We start from the raw sequence: 18,656 nt of genomic DNA, 5'->3' as shown, positions 1-18,656 counted from the left end.
TGGCATCATGGAAATGGATAACAATTTTCTCATGCAGAAATTAGGTAGAAAGGAAGCCTGGTGTATCTGTTATAACACCAGATAGCAGAAGTTTCTCTTTCTGTAAGTTACTTTTTTCCTCCTCAGAAAAACTCCCTTGGGAGTAACGCTAGGTGGAATGTTGGCATACGAGTAAGAATGAAGGCTCTCAAATTTGAATCAATTGGAGGGTAAGGCCAGTCTTCTGTTGAGTATTTTCCGAGATACATAATTTTATTATGTTTAAATAATACAGTAACTCACATTCGGAAAAAGCGCTGACGACCAAAGTCTTTAGAAATCTTTTGTAATGTCTATATGAGTATGACTTGTTATTCATGTGTATGTAAGCAGCTATCTTTAGGGCATTTGAAAGTCTTAGGTAGAAGGGACATTCTCTCTGAGACCTAGTTTACATTTGTTTAGGAAAGCTCCTTGTAGAACAAAAGGGAAAGTTCAGCATAATTTCCACCCAAGTGGAAAACTCTGTTCTTACCACAGCGGTACAAAGGCGGGATTGGACACATAGGGAGATAATAGTGCATACAGCACAATTCCGGCATCCTGTGGGTGTCTTCCCTAGTCCGCGGACTCAAAGAGGTTGGTGTGTAGAATGAGAGAAGTAGACAAGACAGGCCTCAAAGGGATTTCCGTGCTCTAATCATCCCTGAATCTGTGACTCTGGTGAAGTACCTTATTAGATCAACTTTTTAAATGAATTAGAGTAGAAGTTGAGAATTTTAGGATTGGTTAGTGAATGTATCAGACAGGGTGGTTTTGACCGCAAATAAAGAAACATGTATCTAAAAATAGTTTCAACAATAAGGTCTCCTGATGTCACACGGTGAGATGATCAGAGGTGACAAAGATGCCAGCGGATTTCCTTTTTGTGTCACACGGACAAGAATGGAGTCACTGGTAGAGTCCCCTTAAAGTTACCTAAACAGGGGAAATGGGGATCGCCAAAATGGATTCAGACCCTCTGGAACAGGGTCACCTTCCAAAAGCATATTGCTGCCTAATTCTTGAACCAAAAGCAGGCTTCTCTTGGGAAAGAATGGAGGGTTGCTGCGGGTGGGCAACCGGCGATATCCTGCACAGGTCATTCCTGCTGCTTCATTCTTTGTACCACCTGGAGCCTAGGATCACAAGGGAGCTTATGTGAACACGTCATCCGGAAACCTTGCCTTGGTCATTAGCTCTATTCATCCCTCCCATTCCATCCTCCAAACATACTCATGGCTCTGAAACACCAGAAATGTGCCTATTTGGGAGGTTTCTTCTTCTCTGTGTGCCCCTGCCACACCCCAGAAAGGCAGAAGGTAGTCAGGTACAGTCAACTACAAAAATAAAATGGGAATTGGAAGGCCTGGAAAACTGGCCCAATGAATGAACCATTCTTCAGAGAGATTTGAGTGGATCAGGCTGTCAAGTCGTAGAGCAGCCTAACTTTCCATGATGCAAAATCCTACAGAAGGCAAGGAAAAGGAGCGTTATTTATGGCAGTAAGGAAGGGTGTGAATGTGTTTCTATGGAGGAGGGGGACAAAAAAGAGAAGATGCACGTATATGATTCACTTGTGGGATATTTTTAACTTAAAATAGGACACTTAGTATTGCAATCAGTCAAATCTAAACAACTTCTCTGTTTCTGTGTGGAAAAGTTATGCTCAAAAGAGAATTCTTTGTCTAAATAGAGCAAACATATGATCCTCATCACCATGAGAAGGGTTCTTTCTCACATGGCATTTGCTAGCCATAATTGCCACAATAAAAGCTACCTCATCTCTTTCAGGCTGGGATGTAGAGTGTAGCCCATTGAAAAGGAGCCCTGGTAACCAGGAGACAGAATCCCATTTTCCCTATGGCATTTCATTCCAAGCCTCGGTTTCTCCGATGCCCTCCCTTCCCTTTATTTGACACAACTTCAACTATAGCAAAACAGTAGTTTTGGGGCACCTGGGTGGCTTAGTCGGTGAAGCGTCTGACTACAGCTCAGGCCATGATCTCAGGGTCCTGGGTTCAAGCACCACATCAGACTCCCTGCTCAGCGGGGAGGCTGCTTGTCCTTCTCCCTCTGCCCCTCCCCCCAGCTCATGCTGTCTCTCTCTCTCTCTCAAATAAATAAATAAAATCTTTTAAACAGAAGAGCAGTAGCTTTGGGGGTGGATTGTGAGTTGAGTGGGGCGGGGTGGGAAGTGGGTATTAGAAATTAGCAAGGCTGACTGGGAGAGCAAGCAGGCTTCATGTCCAAATTATTTGGCAGTTTTCTTTGCTGCTGTCCATTATTTCCTGTTCTGTGCTTAAAGTACCCTAAAGAGTAATAAGAATTTTTACTCTTAGGCTGGCACAAAACAATGAGTCTGTAATGATCTCTACCTCAGTGTCCAGATTATGACCCTCCACCTTTGTTAAGGGCCTGCTTCTCATAGTCCCATTCCCCTAGTCTGGAATTATCTCTGCTGCTCCAAATCCCATTCCCCATTCTCCTCACATCTCACCTTCTCCAGGGGACACTTCCCTGATTAGTTCTAATCCTCACTGTTGTTTCATTCTCTTACTAAAATTTAGTATCACCGCATTTAATATGTAATCTGTTCTCGTGCCAAACTGTGTCCAGCTAGTCTACCAGAGTAGACTGTATGTTCTTTGGGTATGCATAGTAAGTGCTCAGCAGGCGCAGTTAACACATATGCCGATATCAAAAGGACAGTATGGTGCAGAGAACGTGGAAAAGTAGTGAGAGATGAAGCTAGAGGTAAGTGGGACAACAGGGTGAAGTTTTATCCAGTAGACAATGGGGAGCCAGTAATAACATTAAGCAGAGAAGTACTTTTTAAAAAGATCACTCTAGCTATTGCATAGAGAATTGAGTGGAGGGAAATGGTGGTACAGGCAGGGGAGACCACTTCAGAGGCCATTGAAGTAATATAGGTGTGATGGGGACAAAACATACATATATGAATGATCAGCACCTTGTCAAAAGACTTCTGTACAAATTAACTCACTTTCCAGTGTTTTTTGGATGTCCAGATGATGTTTCTTTGGGATACAACTCTGATGACACTGACCACGAAGCTGCTCAGATTTATTCGGGTTACAGAGGCAAGCGGTGATAATGGCCAGAACTAAAGTATCAGCAGTATGGATCAAGAAACCTAGATCGATTAGTGAAATATTGGTGCTAAAATCAAAGAACTTGTTGACTGGACTTAATTTCAGAATTAAGGAAGTCCAGGTATGATGGTACCATTCTCTGAGATGAGGAATACAGGAAGAGGAGAAGCAGGTTTGGGGTGGGGGGTGAATGATGGGCTCAGCTCAGGACATGTTGACTTTGAGGTGCCGAAGCAGGTAAATATATCTTGCAGGCAACTGGAAATAGGTCTAAAGGTCAAGGCCTGAAATGGAGGTTAGATTTGGGATTATCAGTCCGCACATGGTAACAGCAAATATGGCAGTGGACGAGATCTTCCAAGGATGGTCCGTGGCATCAAAGAAAGAGGAGAGACAGAGAGAGAGAGAGGAGACTTAAGACCAGACTCCAAGGATACCGACCCTCAAGAGAAGGCTGAGGAGTGGGAGGCCACAAAGGAGACCGGAGGGAAAGACCTGACAGGTAGTAGGAAAACCAGGAATGTGGGCAGTCAAAAAGCCAAGGGAAAGAAGCATTTCAAAAGGAAGGGAATGGTTAATATCAACTGCTGCTTTAGAGGTCACATAAAAGAAGTTGGGTGGTTGTTTTTTTTTTTTTTTTTCTTAAGAAGCCATTTGGTTTGACAGCATTCGTGACTTTGATAGGAGTGCCTGTGGTAGAGTGCTAATTAATTGGAGTAGGATTGCAGGGGTAGAGTGGGAGGTGAGGAAATGGGGAAAGTGAAAATAGATCACTTTTTTGAGATGCTTGGCTGGGAAGGGGAAGCTCTGGCATTAAAGCAGATCAGCTCCCAGGTGTGTGCAAATCGGCACCCAGGTGTGGCACAGGTGGACAAAAGGTGGCAAACGCCGGCTTAACTCAGCTGAGTGAGCGCATAGAGTGTCTACCAGGAGGAAACAAGTGTGTGGCACAGCTGCCCAGATGCTCAGCCTTGATGGCCAGGGTTTCCCCTGTCTGTTTAGACAACTGTGGCAGATTGGGGCCCTATGTTTTCCAGGACCGTACTTAAGAACATGGGCTGTCTTCAGCTAGAAGGAAGGAAGCTGAGTCGGGAGCTTCATAACACCTTTCAGGAGCAAAGCCCCCGTTGTTTCTAGTAGTACTTACAGTGATCCAGCTGAGCTTCCGCAGTGCTCAGTTTCATATTTCAGTAAATCAAAATATATTGATGGGTGAGGATGAAGACAAATGTCTAAATGAAAGCACACAGTTTGCTGACAGAAACAGACAGGAGAGAGCACAGAGGCCTTGCAGCATGAAGATTTGAATCAGACCTTATGAGGAGCTTACTGATTCTCAGACTGTGGCAGCATCATACATTATCGAAAGACCTTGTAGAGTCCTTACTTTTTGAAACTTTTAAAGCAAACGTTGGAGAGCAACAATCTATGGCCGCTTGAAATACAAGCCTCTCTGGACTCAGGAAGAGGAACCAACCGTTTTCTCCAGGTCCTTCTAACCCTGAAGGTTGCTCTATAGAAATGTAACCCCATTACTAAAGTTTCTTGTTACTTTCCCTGCATTTCAGAACCAAAAGGTCCCCAGCAAGGGAAGGCCCATCCATGGTGGCATAGTACCTTTGGAAGCTGAGAAGTGATGTGGAGAACATTCTTCTTTCTCTTCTTTGCTTTTGTCTTCTGCACTTTTCTGAGGCAAACCTGAACCCCAGGAAGAATTAATCCTCGATAGTCTGCCCTAAACTTTAGTAGATCATGATGTCCTCCTTATAGTAATTCTAACAATAACTGCTACCATTTATTGAGAGCTTACTATGTGCCAGGAACTATGCTAAACATCTTATTCACACTGTTCCATCTTATCTTCGCAACCCAACCACCCTTGGGAGGTAGGTATAATTATCTCCAGCTACAGAGGAGAAAGCTGGTAGTCAGAAGAATTATGTATCGTGCTATGGCCACGGAGTTATGAAGGGATACAGCCAAGATTCAAGCACAAGCTTCCAGACCCCCGGTGCATTTTTACAACTTCTACATTTTCAGTGACAGTTGGGGATGACCAAATATCATTGTAGTTAGTGGGTGACAAATGCCGTTTGCTTGAAGAATATGTTGTTTATTCACAGAACGTGTGTTTAGTGGCACTTAGGAAATCATTTAATAAAACCTGATCATCTCAAGAAATGAAATTTGCTTTGACAATAAAATCAGCCATTTGTTCAAAATCAATATCCTTTTTTTTGATTTACTGAAATGTGAAACTGCATTCTCAGTATAAACTCTGAAGCAAAGCTGCCCTTTGTAAGCACTGCTCTAAACAACAAGGCCCTTCACTTCAGGAGGTGAGTTGATTATGAAGAGATGAGGCTCTTTATTTCCGTCGCTGCTTTTGAATCACCCTGCTCTGGTAACTCGCTTCCATCTCATGCCTGACTAGAATGGACCTGGGAGTTAGACCCAGTCTCTTGGTGTTGATAGCAAATTTGAGAGCTGGCTTACTCCTTGGAGCCAGCCTAATGCTCTCCCAAAATTAGCTCAATAACAGATACACAAGGACATGGACCTTTTGTGTGCATAGACAATGCAGTTGACCCACTGTCCATAAGACACACACCTTCAGGTGTTTGTCTAGAGTATCCAATATAGAACCATTCCTTTTGCTGGATCATATGTATACTCCCCAGTGGTTCCCAAAAGCACCCAGTTGTCAAATGGACCTAAGAGGTGGAAGGAGGCATTATCCATGGTTATGAAAGAAGGACAGTAACTGGTTCTTTGGAGGAGCAAACTTTGACCCCATGCATTTAATCTGTTCAGCTAGTCTACTAAGAATCCTACTCCTCCTCCCAGTCATTTGATGGTGAACTTTTTGCTCCAGAATATTCTCACCATGTAATAACCAACCTGTCTTCAAACGCCTCTTGTGACAGAAAACTCACTGCCTCTTCCAGGCAGCTCATTCCATCTTTGAATGTCTCTGACTAATAGAAAGCTCTTCTGGGATACCTTTAACTTTAACTTTTTAGTATTCCTCTGACGTTTACCATCTAGTCTTACCACAACTCTTGAGGCCCTGTATTATTAATCTAATCTGTTTTCTTTTTTTTAAAGATTTTATTTATTTATTTAACAGAGATAGAGATAGCCAGCGAGAGAGGGAACTCAAGCAGGGGGAGTGGGAGAGGAAGAAGCAGGCTCATAGCAGAGGAGCCTGATGTGGGGCTCGATCCCATCACGCCGGGATCACGCCCTGAGCCGAAGGCAGACGCTTAATGACTGCGCCACCCAGGCGCCCCTAATCTAATCTGTTTTCTATGCAATAAATGTATTAGTGAACCAAAGACTATACTGGGTACTTTCACATATGTTATCTTATTTATCCTCATGACAATCCTTCAAGGTAAGTATTATGTTTCCCTATTTTTAATGAATGTGAAAAACAATGTTTGAAGAAGTTGAATAACTTAGTCAAGGTCACACAACCAATAAGTGACAGTTGAAATTTACATCTGGTCGACCTGATGCCCAAGTCCACATTCTTTTCACCAAACTGCTATATCAAACTGCCTCTTATACAAGACAGCCTTCTCAATCTATGTGAACAACTCTCTCAGGCCTCCTAAGTCACATCCCCAATTCATTGAACTGCCCCTCACTTGGCATAGTTTTGAGTTCTTTTGCCATTCCCCTCACTCTTCTCTGAACATGTTCCCATTTATTTAATATTTCTTTGAAAGTGAGGTTTCCAGAAGTGAATCAAATAATCCAGATGTGCGCTAACTCAGAGTTAAAATGGAGACTATCACAACCCTCTTTCTATATTCTCTGTTTCGGTTCATTTTGCCTGGGGGGTTTCAAAAGGACGTTTGCTAAAGAACATTTTCTTCAAATGAAAAAAGTCCCCATTTGTAAAACTGGTGCAAACAGCAGATTCAAACCAGAAGTGATATCCCAGAACCTTCCCTGTTCAGGCTCACTCCCACCCAATGGTGGTTCACATGGCGACCCCCAAGAAGGCGTTTTTGCAAAATACTAAGGAAATAAAGAGCACAGATTAAGAAACCACAGCTAGAGTTAAGTTAGATTTTTGGACACTTTTGATCTATGATGTGATTACAGAGGGCTAAAAATTCACATGTCTCTCATCCCTGTCTCCTCATCTCGTACTTGTACAGTTGGTTATTTGCATCATAGTGCAGGATCTCACAGTAGTCTGTATTCATTTCCATCTCATTAGATTCAGTCCTTATCTTGGTATTCTTCTGCCATTATCCAATATCTTCACTATCCTTCCCAGCCTTGTGTCACCTATGGATTTGATAAATGCCTTCTGTGTCCTCATCCATGATTATATTGATGAATAGATACGCCAAGATGAAATTGTGGCACCACTAAACTAGTTATCTGTTAGACTGTAAACCCATCTGTTTGAACTATTACCTATGGGTTGCAGTTCGTAGTGGAGCAGGAAATCAATATATTGGCCTATGACCAGCTTTAAGAAGAAAAGAAATGGAACAAAAAACCTTTGAGTGCATCATGTATAGTAAGGGTGAGTATTGTTTCATGAAACATTTATTTCAATTGTAGATCCTGGATAACGGTGTAAAATATAGTTCTTATTGAGGGTCACAGTCAAAACAAGTTTGAAAGCCACTAGCTTCACCTATATTTTCTTCAACTTATCCACAAAGAAACCTTATCAGGCTGGTAACTCTGTTTAAAAGGGGATAAAAATCCCTTGACATAATTTGTTTCCAGTCATAGTATCCATAAACCCCACTTCCTTATCTAAGAACTAAAAAACAATGGTTTAATAACACATTCATCTTTTCCAAATCGACATCAGGTTTCCTCCATGCAATTTGTGAGGCACATCTTCTGATTCTTCTTGAAGTCGGAACTATATTTACCCACCTTCCAGCACATCTTCTACTGCCCCTTATTTCTCAACAATCACACACACAAAAAAATTGTTCTAAAAACCCATTTGTAAGTTCTCTCTAAGAAGTCATTCTTCCTGGCCAGGAAACTTGAACTCAGTTTAAAGAAGTTAGGCGCTGTGTTGCAGTCCCTTCCACTCATCGTGGACTTTAGTAACTTTGAACCAGTGCTCTTTGTGGTCATTCTCCTTAACAGAGAAAACAGAATTTCCCCTCTCTCATCCATCAGCAGCATTACACCACCTGCCCCAGGCATCGGACCTCTGCCTTCTTGCTTGTCTTCACTTTCTACATAACTGAAAAAGCCATTTTCTAGTGTCCTTAGAATTTTTTGCAAGCTTCAGATAAACCTCAACTGGATAGAAGGGGAACGAGAAAGCCTCTTTCTCAAAATCTACATGTCAATTCAACTTTATACAAGTGGATTTAGCATTTTCTGTTGTTTTGGAAAATACATATATAATAACATCCAGGCATGAAAAGTTACAGCAATCAGGGGAGAAAAAAGGGGGGAAAAAAACAAAAATAGTAGTTTTAGAACAGAAAAGTCACCTTCTTTTCGCTTCGTCAATTCTTGCCTGATGTTTCTCATTGTCTCTGCCTCTCTTCCTTGCCAACCCTTTCATGTCTACAGAATGGCCTCCATCACCCTGAGTGATACAGATGATATTGAAACTCAGGTTCTTCAGGGGTTACCTGCCTTTTCTTTGTGCACTTGCATCACTCTCCCATGTGCACACTGAAAGGGAACAGAATTAGATCTTTCAAATGAAGACCATTATAAGTAAAATTCCCTGCAGGGACAGACTTCTAAATTTTGTGAAGCTCTGTAGGGAATCAAGAAAATCTGAATTATAATAAGTTTGCTTGAATAAAGGGATCTCCGGGGGGGGGGAGAAAGTTTATTTTAAAAGTTCTTGCCACCAGAGATGAAAATCTCACCACCTCCAACCCCACCACACCCTCCCAGTGCTTCAGTGACTATGGGACCTGTCTCACTGTCAAAGCAAAGAAGAGGTCTCTGATCACACTCCAGATAATTCAGACAGAGGGGTATGTGGTAGAATTCTGGAAGGAATGAGTTGCTGGTAAACAGCAGGACAGAGAAGATGAAAGAAACTTATCTGAGATCTCTGTAAACACCTCTGTCAGGAGCCAGCAACATCACTGGACAACATGTCCAGCTAAGTGGGCATCAAAGAAAGTGGGCAAAAGGGGTAAGAGATTAAGAGTGGAGAATGGCTCAAACAGCAGATTAACGAGGCCCACGGAGTAGTAAAATGAAACCCAAAAAGTTATGTGGTAGCCCTTGTACCATCCGTTTACTTTATCCTGTTCAGTCATGGTTAGGTTGACCAACTGAAGCACCCACTTCTGTAGTGAGCACCAACTAACATATTGGATGGCATTAAAACTCATACCAGGATAGACAATATCCCGTGTGTCCGTTCAGCAGAATATTACACAGCCTCAAACAGGGACATCTTACCATCTACTACAACATAAAAGAACCTCGAGGACATTCTGCAAAGTGAAATAAGCTAGTGCCCTAAAGGGAAATAGTTCATGATTCTACTCATAGGAAGTAACCAAAGTAGTCAAAATCGCAGAAACAGAAAGTAGAAAGGTGACTGCCAAAGGAAGGGGGGAGAGGGAATTAGTGTTTCATGGGTAGAGAGTTTCAGTGTTGCAAGATGAAAAAGTTCTAAAGATCCGTAGCAAACAATAATGAATACATGTAACACTACCGAACCGTACGTTTAAAAATGGTCGAGATGATAAATTTAACCTTATGTGGGTTTTCCACAACAGTAATAAAAAATTCATACACACCAAACCTCCAATGGATTTTCCCATTTTCTTTCACTGTTCTCATGCCTGGACAACATCAATTGTGCAGCAATCTACCTACTCAGCAATTGGTTGTTGCGGCAATCCAAACGTAAGCATCCTAAATCAGCAATGTTCTGCTCTGTTCATTTGAGCCACATGCACTCAGTCAATCCCCATCAGTCACAGCCAGTCCCTCCTGCTGATCCGAAGGCTCGTACTATAGATGCAGAAATGAGAGTGGGGGAAGTGCTCGTCTCTACAAGGTAAAGAGGGAGCTCAGTCTACATCAACCACGGCAGGAAGGCACTGCTAACATTAGCCACACTCTTCTCAGAAACCTCAATCTATCGGTAACTTTAAATGTGAAAGTATTTAAAATACAAAGCAATGGCTACTAAAAACGAGCAGACTTACTAACTTCCTAACACAGGCATGTTTATAAGCTTGGAACGTTTTCTTTTCTTCAGGATCACTGGGGCATATTTTACTAAAGTTCTCTAACACCTATTTCCCTTTGACCGAGGTAGCGTGGCTAGTAGAAAGAACACAGACAATCCCAGATTCTGTCATTTATTAGCAGTGTGACCTCAGGCAGGTTCCTTGTGGGCTCCGAGTCTAAGATTCCTCAACAGCGTGGAGTGGGATAAAAACGCACACTGTCTTCTAAGGCTGTCGTGACAGTTAGACAAGAAAACAAATATGAAAGAACTTTGGTTTTGGAAAGGCACTCGCCACTGTAAATGGTGAGTGTTGACCAGAACTGAAGAGAGAGAGGGCATATGGCATTACCCGTAACCTTGGCTTTTATGTGTTCCTCTGCCACACCAGTTAGGTGGGCGGCATGTGGAAAGAAAGTGGCACAAACCTCGATATAAGTAGCAATCAAGTTATGCTGTCACAGAGCTTGAGATGGCCGTTAATGTTGATCCCATTTGATAGCGGCCCCAAGAATCATTGGAAAAAGTCTTCTTTAAGAGTCCCTAGTGGCTCTCCACATTACTCACCTGTAAATGAGTGATCTGTTAGAGTTTATGCCTGAAATTACATAATAATGCTAAATAAACACTACTTTTCCTTGCCATTTCTATATTCCAGAAAAAGAACACCTATTTTTGAATCATTTCTTCTGTCCTCCTCTGAAACATGGCACTATAGAAAAAAAGTAAATCATTTTTGTCTACTTGTCGACCCAAAAGAGGTTTCTCTATAATTTCAGATTCAGCAGTACACTTGGAAAACGAACACTAGAATTTTAGAGCTGGCTAATTATTCCTCCTTATGAAGGCTAATTCAATAAATGACCCAATTGTTGATTAAGTGTCCTCGCTTTCTTTCATGTGAAAGCACTTGGAAAAGTATGAGCTGCTTTACAAATATAAGGGATGATGTAAGACATTAATTGGCATCTTCAGGAAATATTTTCTGTTGATTCATCATGCACTTGCTAAAATGGGAGGACACAAGAACAAAACAAGTCTGCAAGGTGGTTATTCTGATTTGGTAATATCTGTGGTTGTCAGTCTCTAATTTAAATGCATTCCTGGATAATGTTATTTATTGCTCATTCAGTTCAAACCTACTCTCCTCGCTCTGTCAAACGTAGGAGAAGACTTTCTGGCATTGCAAAGGAGAGCCAAACTTTTTTCTAAGCCTTTCACAGAGAGTGCAAGAGACAAAGTCAAGCCTCTAGGGTAGACTCTCCTTCATAGTTCTACCAATATAAAAAGTCAGCAAAGCATAGTGGTTGGGAACACAGACTACCTGGGTTTTAATCCCAGATCCACCACTTGCTAGATGTGTGCCCCTGGGAAAAATTCTTTATCTGTAGGTGGCAATGATGATGTTACATTCCTCGATAGGGAAGTTGTGAGGATTAAATGAGATAGTAGATATAGAAATCACTTAGCAAAGCTCCGGGCTCATAAGTGCTCAGTAAATGAGTAGTAGTTAGTAGCAGTAGCATTTGACCCTCCATCCACACAACAGAAAATTGAACTGATCGTTGACAAAGCCAAGATCAAAAGGACCAAGAAGTTTGGAACGGCTATAGAAATTGTGCAGTCTTCCCTTCTGTCCTTTGTACACAGGGGTACCTTGTGCGAAGAGGCATGCGTGTGCCTGTAGATGAGTCTGGTGGGCTATAGCCGCTAGTGCGCTCCAGACACTGGTCTTAGCCTGCTGTGACCTTCACAGAATGCTTCATCTGCCTAAGGCTGATACGGCACCGATCTAGATCACTTACAGGACGCTCACTGTAGTCCTTGAACAGTGCCCCAGATCTTTCACTTTCTTTCTACTTTCAAGACGTGCCATGCCGACTATGGAGCCAAGGCTGGAACGTAGTGTGAGTTTCATATGTCTCTGATTTTGATATGTATAGATTTTAGATCAAATTCCATCTCTTTGAAATCAAAAGGTAAAAGAGCAGCTGATTCTGTAGGTGGCCTGCAACCATCCTAGGTAGGTCAATTTCACACACACAGAAATAAATATGACAGTAGATAAGTAAGGAAACAGAGTTTATCTAGGTCAATATGCAGAATATGACTCGCCCAAGACAAAACAAGATGCTCCCAGCTATGTGGGAAATCAAAAGGAAAGAAGTTATAAGGCTGATGTATTCATAGGAAAAAAGCAGTATTCTAGGATTTTCGAGGCAAGTTTAGTGTATGAGTGGCTTTGTCTATCCAGTGACCCTTCTGTTTTATGAAGACATTCAGGTTCCAAGCATGTCAATCAGTTTTTAAAGATTCTAATACGTAAAAAGCCAAATTTAACAAAATAATCAATGGGGAAAAGCATTGCAATAAGATGATCCACAGAGTTCCTTTAAATATCATTTCCCGTCTCCAAATTCATTGAAACTCTTTTTTTAACTGCATTTTTCAGGCCTGCACCTCTAAGGAAAAATCACAATTAGGGAATAATAACCTATTATCAGAGATATTTGCGTTGCTCCCTCCAAAGTGACAGCTCGGGTTGTTTATATAAGAAGTGGAGAACAGCAGGCCACCATCTTCAACTCCAACATATCCAAATTCTGCTGAAATGTCTGCGCACAAGCAAATAGCCGGAGTTGTCAGGGGCCTTAAAATAAAAGTCAAGTACCGTGCTCAATGCTATATCGAAAACATAATTTATCACATAAATAAAACTCCCTCAGCAGTGTCCTCTTTCCACACAAAGGACAATGGCACGTTAGCTCTTATTAAAACTATTAAGCACCAGAGGAAAAGCATCTTCAAAGTTCAGGGAGAGTCACAAGATGCAAAGCTTGCAAACTACTTTTGAACCACTCAGTCTTCCACATATTTTGCTCGGCAGGCACCATGACCTGAAATAAACCTGAAACTCTCTAAGATACAGAAATATCTGGTTGGTAAATTCAGAGGTTAGCATCTAGGGCTTATACAGCCAACATCCTGGGCTAAGTCCTAACGTAAGCCAGTTGGCCTAACTATATTTCAGACCATACCTTTGAACGTAGCCCCACTCTCTATTACCTATGGGAAGGGAAAGTTTGTGAATCGGTGCCAACCCTTCTTTGTTAAATGGAAACACAATTCAGAGAAAGTTCTATTGGCTGTCATCAGGAGTGTCCTCTTTCCATGCAAAAGTTGGTATATTCGGAAAAGTGAACACAGGGACATATAAAACATTCACCAAGAGGCCTCCATCTGCGGAGAGGTGTTTATCTTCAGATACATAAGAAGGGGATTCTGACGGAGCAATCCCAGTGTCTGACAAGGAGGCTAGCGAGAGGGAATGTAAAAAAGATATTTAGTAGTAAATGTATTTTTGCTTATAAGCAGCAAATGTTATTATTTATAAGTAAACTCTAAGCACCTAGGAAATGTTGTCAGGGGCCAACCTTCTAAACCATTTAGCACGGAATTCTGTCTCCAAAAAAGGCATGTGGGAGGGTGGCGTGACCCATCATGAAATCTTCCTCAAAAATCACAGGAGTGAAAAGTTTCTAGAGAATCATGACAGCAATATGGCAGTTCCAGAGAGTCGGAGAAGCTCTGGTTAAAGCCAATCACAACCAACCCCATAGAGTCCAAGCAGAGTGGATTTACTTTTTATGCATTTTTTCTGGACATGGCAGCTTCACCGGCCAGCGGATGATGCAGAGGGTGCTAGTGACTAATAACGTCTCCGGTTCTTCCCCAGTTCTTGTTCACCTTTACTAGTTTTCTATCACCACTGGCTTACAGTGGGTATTGCTCTTCCTCTGTCCTTGTAAGAGGCTTCTTGCTATGAATATCAGTCAAAATCCAGTCAGAAAAACAGAACTCACATTGTTGTTGTTTTTTTTTTAACAGAGAGAATTTAATATCGGGAATGAGCTGCACAGGTTTTAGAGTGTTGAAAAAAAGTTTGAGGGGCTCCTGGGTGGCTCAGACGTTAAGCGTCTGCCTTCGGCTCAGGTCATGATCCCAGGGTCCTGAGATGGAACCCCGCATCAGGCTCGCTGCTCAGCGGGAAGCCTGCTTCTCCCTCTCCTTCTGCCCCTCTCCTCTGCTCATGTTCTCTCTCTCTCTCTCTCAAATAAATAAATAATCTTTTTTTAAAAAAGGTTAAAATAATATCTGCAGGAATCAGCCACCACCTCTAGGGCTAGGGGAACAAAGGAAAGAGGTTGGAGTTGTCAGAACCTAGAAAGATGGAGGATTTGCTCTATCGAGGTGGGATCCGCTCCTCTGAGTGGGGGATGCAAGCCAGCTGCTTCTGGTGCCTCTGAGGTGGCATAACGAGACTGATTCTCGGAGTCTAGAAAAGAGCTGGGAAGTACAGTCAGCTACTGCTGCTGGGGTGAAGAGCTACTGTTGCAGCCATGCTGACTGGAAGAGAAAGCAAGCAGGAAGGAGCAAGTGCCTTCTCCCTCCTCTAGCTTTCTGGAATCGCTTTATTTCCCAGACTGTCAGGACCTCTCAGAAATCCAGCTGGCAAAAGAGAAATAGAGTTAGCAGAGTCCCAACCCCAGCATCACAAAGCAATGTCCAAAGGGGTGAGTTTGGAGCTGTGAGACAGTAGCTTAACAACGAGCGCACTGTGCAGTGAAGTGTTAGATTTCCATGTCGTTGTTGTTGCCGGAGTCACTCAGATATGCTTACAGTTTGGATGAAACATTAATTGGAGTGGACTGTTTGCCACAGAGGATTTCATCATTCCTGAATCCGTAAGAAGGTGTTATTGGGAAACCTCAACCAGAGCCGCTCGACGTGTTTCCGAGAGTGATTCTGACTCCCCTCTTGTTGAAGCTTGGGTATTCAATATTCATCACCATTTTTTGCTTTTGTTCAGGCTCAAGTCTGTAGCCTGCCTGCTTCCTTAAATGATTCTGTACACATGGTAAGTGGTCAGGTGGCCAGTCTCCAGAGTTCTGGAAGCATGAAGCCTGAGCTGGGCCATCTGTTGATTGCGTGCTGTTTTGTATCACACACAGGGAAGTGGTGGGCAAAACCCAGAAGCACACTGCAGGCCTAATGAAAATAGGACCAGTTCAGTCTTTCCTCTAAATGTTCATTAGGCCATCTGCTCTTATTAGTAGCCTTATCATTTGGAAACGTTACAGAGTTAAGATAAGAGAGACAATCTGTGGAATGCTGGTCTAACTTGAAATGAACTTTTGAGTAGAGCCATCATGAGTTGTGATATTTCTCTTCCCATACAGAACCCTGCCCACTTATATCTTAACATCTCCATGGTGCAATCTTTTAATAGTTCCTTCCTGAATATTATACCAGAAAGAAGGCTTAGCAATAGCTACAGAAATGAAAACATAATCTTGGAGTGGCTGATCAATGAAATCAGACCATTTCATAAAAGCTGTGCAGTCATACTTCTGGCCTGTAAATTGCTTTAGATGCCAAAGGGAATTGGAAGCTTGGTCTATTCTGTCGAGCCAATACTATAATATTAACAACCTGCAACAGACAAGTTTCTGCAACTTCTCAGCAGGAAGAAACTGCAGAATGACTCCAGGAGCTTCTTCTCAGTCCTTGGCTCCTTTGCAGGCAAAGCCTTGGCTCTCAGGAGGACAAGAGCCCCACCCCCACAGTGGTCCTCTCTTGCCTGAATTCACTCAGAATCTATGGCCTCCTCACCTGCCTTCACATTTTATTTCGTGATACCTCGGACTGTTCCCTAGTTGTCTTGCCTTCTGTATGCGTGTCTCCCACAGTGCTGAATATACAGTAGGCATTTCATAAATACATGTAATATGAAAAGGAAACAGAGACTCAAAAAGGGAAAAACAGGAAAGCTTCCATGTGCCTCTCCCCACCCACGGAAGTGCTGAAAGGGTTAAGTTCTTTGACTCTAATGATAAAACCCAAGATACAGAGAGATACAAATAGTAAATCGGCAAGTAGCATCATGTACAATATGTTCTTCTTACAATAACAATCAAATTTACAAACAAATTAGCTGTGGAGTCTGAAGGACATTCTGTAGTTCTCACACTGGGCCTTCATCTCCTGCTGATAGATGACTTTGACTGTAAATTGAAAACTGGAAGTGGTTAAACATTCTGTGTATTCACAAGTGCCATTTCCAAAATTGAGGCTTCAGAGAGGAGATGCAAGGAAGGGTCGACGGAAACTCAGAGCAATTATGCCTGTTATTAAGATGAGGTAGTGGCAATTACACAGCAGACTCAGAGAGTGTGTGTACGTGCTGATTGCTCGGAGGGAGCCTGTAAGAACAAACTTTTATAGCACCCATCAGGCCTTGGGTCTCTAGAGGAAGTAGAGATTTTCCGCCACTCTGTCAGTGTGCTTTTGGACAGAGCTTATGGCCCCGGGAACCATCTTGGAAGGGATACATGCTTGTCTTCTTAATGAGCTTGAGTGAGACTCTTAGGTGACAGAATGGCTTCATTCACTGTTTCTTTCCTCGAGGATAACCATTCTCAAGCTTCTTGGCATCAGGACCTCTTTGCACCCCTAAAAATTGTCGGGGACCTCAAAGAACTTTTCTGTATGTGGGTTTTATCTATTAATATTTGCTTTATTAGAAATCAAAACAGTGGGGGGGCGGTGCCTGGCTGGCTCACTCAGTTTAGGTAGAACATGCGACTCGTGATGTCAGGGTTGTGAGTTCAAGCCCCATGTTGGGATAGAGATTACTTAAAAATAAAATCTAAAAAAAAAAAAGAAATTAAAACTGAATTTTTTTTGAACACAAAGATATGCTAGCCACAGGTACCCTCTGGAGAACTCCACTCACTGTACACTCATGAGAAAGTATTTTAAAAGGCAAATAGTATTATCTAAAAAAAAATAGTTTGACTTCACAGACCTCCTTGAAAGAGCCCCAGGGATCCCCAAAGTGCATAGACCAGAATGGGAATACCATATGTCCTCAATTCTAAGATACCATGGATAGTAAGACATGGCATCAATTTGACAACTTGGGGTGGTATTAGAGAAATGCTCCATTAAATGTATGCAGTGATTAATAAGACACATTCTGACTTCAGGAAAGTTAAAATATGGAGGAAGTAAGAAATGCACTTCTTGGGGCGCCTGGGTGGCTTGGTCATTAAGCATCTGCCTTCGGCTCAGGGCATAATCCCAGGGTTCCTGGGATCGAGCCCCACATCGGGCTCCTCTGCTGGGAGCCTGCTTCTTCCTCTCCCACTTCCCCTGCTTGTGTTCCCTCTCTCTCTGGCTGTCAATCTCTCTGTCAAATAAATAAAATCTTAAAAAAAAAAGAAATGCACTTCTTAAGATTGAAGAAATATGGCAATTTCCACTAACCTCCATGGGTCTCTGGAAACCCAGATTTACTGACTCAAACATGTTGATGAAAAATAGTTTTTCTTACAGCCTGTTTGCATTTCATAATTTTTTAAATGCTTTCATGAACTAAAAATGTTACAGTCAATGAGGCACTAATGTTTTCATTCAACAAACATTTGCCAACTGTAACACCGGATTCTGGGAATACAAAAATGAATGAGACCTCACCCCTGCCCTTGAGGACTCACAGACCTAGTACAAGACATAGGAAGGCAAACATGTATTTATAGTATAATGAAGAAGCATTGGATCCAAATGAGTCATGAAGCTTAAGCAGCTTGAAGTACCCAAAGATGGGGCACTGGGTATTCAAGAATGCTTGAGGTTAATCACTAAGTTTAAGCAATTAGTCATCCTCCTAACAAAGGGCTGCCCTAGTGGACTTTGCCATATGTGTCAGTCACTTTCAGACATTAATTTATTTCAATTTAATTTAATTTTGCAAATGCCAATGATCTATCCAGAGACATAGAACTAGAAATCTGTTAGAACCATTTGACCGTAATGGTATAGTCAGTAACACTGGTCAAGAACAGAACCTAACAGAACATTTTCTTCATTGTGATTAGATTAAACTGAAAATAGCAGAAACCCAACTCCCCAATATAACGGTGACACAGGCATGACAGCAGCCAGACTAGAGGTATAGTGCAGGACTAGGATGGCAGCTCTATAAGATCATCAGGGACCTGGGCTTCTGGATACTTCATGGTCTAAGACATCTGCCAACAATCTCCATCAATATATTCATATTACAGAATGGAAGGAAGGACAGAAAGAGGCCCCTTCCAATTGGGTCAGCTCTCATTATATAGCCATTGAAAATATCAATTTAAAAGTGTGAATACTTTAAAAAAAAGGTGGGGGGTGCCTGGGTGGCTCAGTCAGTTAAGCATCTGACTCTGGATTTTGGCTCAGGTCAGAGTCAGGAGTTCGAGCCC

General features: G+C 42.1%; 1 protein-coding gene across 2 annotated transcripts in view; it reads left to right on the top strand.

Annotated features, from left to right (window-relative positions):
• The window catches only part of TENM1 (teneurin transmembrane protein 1), a 759,525-nt gene that overhangs the window by 687,744 nt on the left and 53,125 nt on the right, over positions 1–18,656 (top strand). The window lies entirely within an intron of this gene.

This window comes from Ursus arctos, chromosome X (genome assembly GCF_023065955.2).
Source record: "Ursus arctos isolate Adak ecotype North America chromosome X, UrsArc2.0, whole genome shotgun sequence".
NCBI lineage: Eukaryota > Metazoa > Chordata > Mammalia > Carnivora > Ursidae > Ursus > Ursus arctos.
The sequence above is the reverse complement of the archived record's forward strand: the minus strand, read 5'-3'. Positions and strand labels throughout refer to the sequence as shown.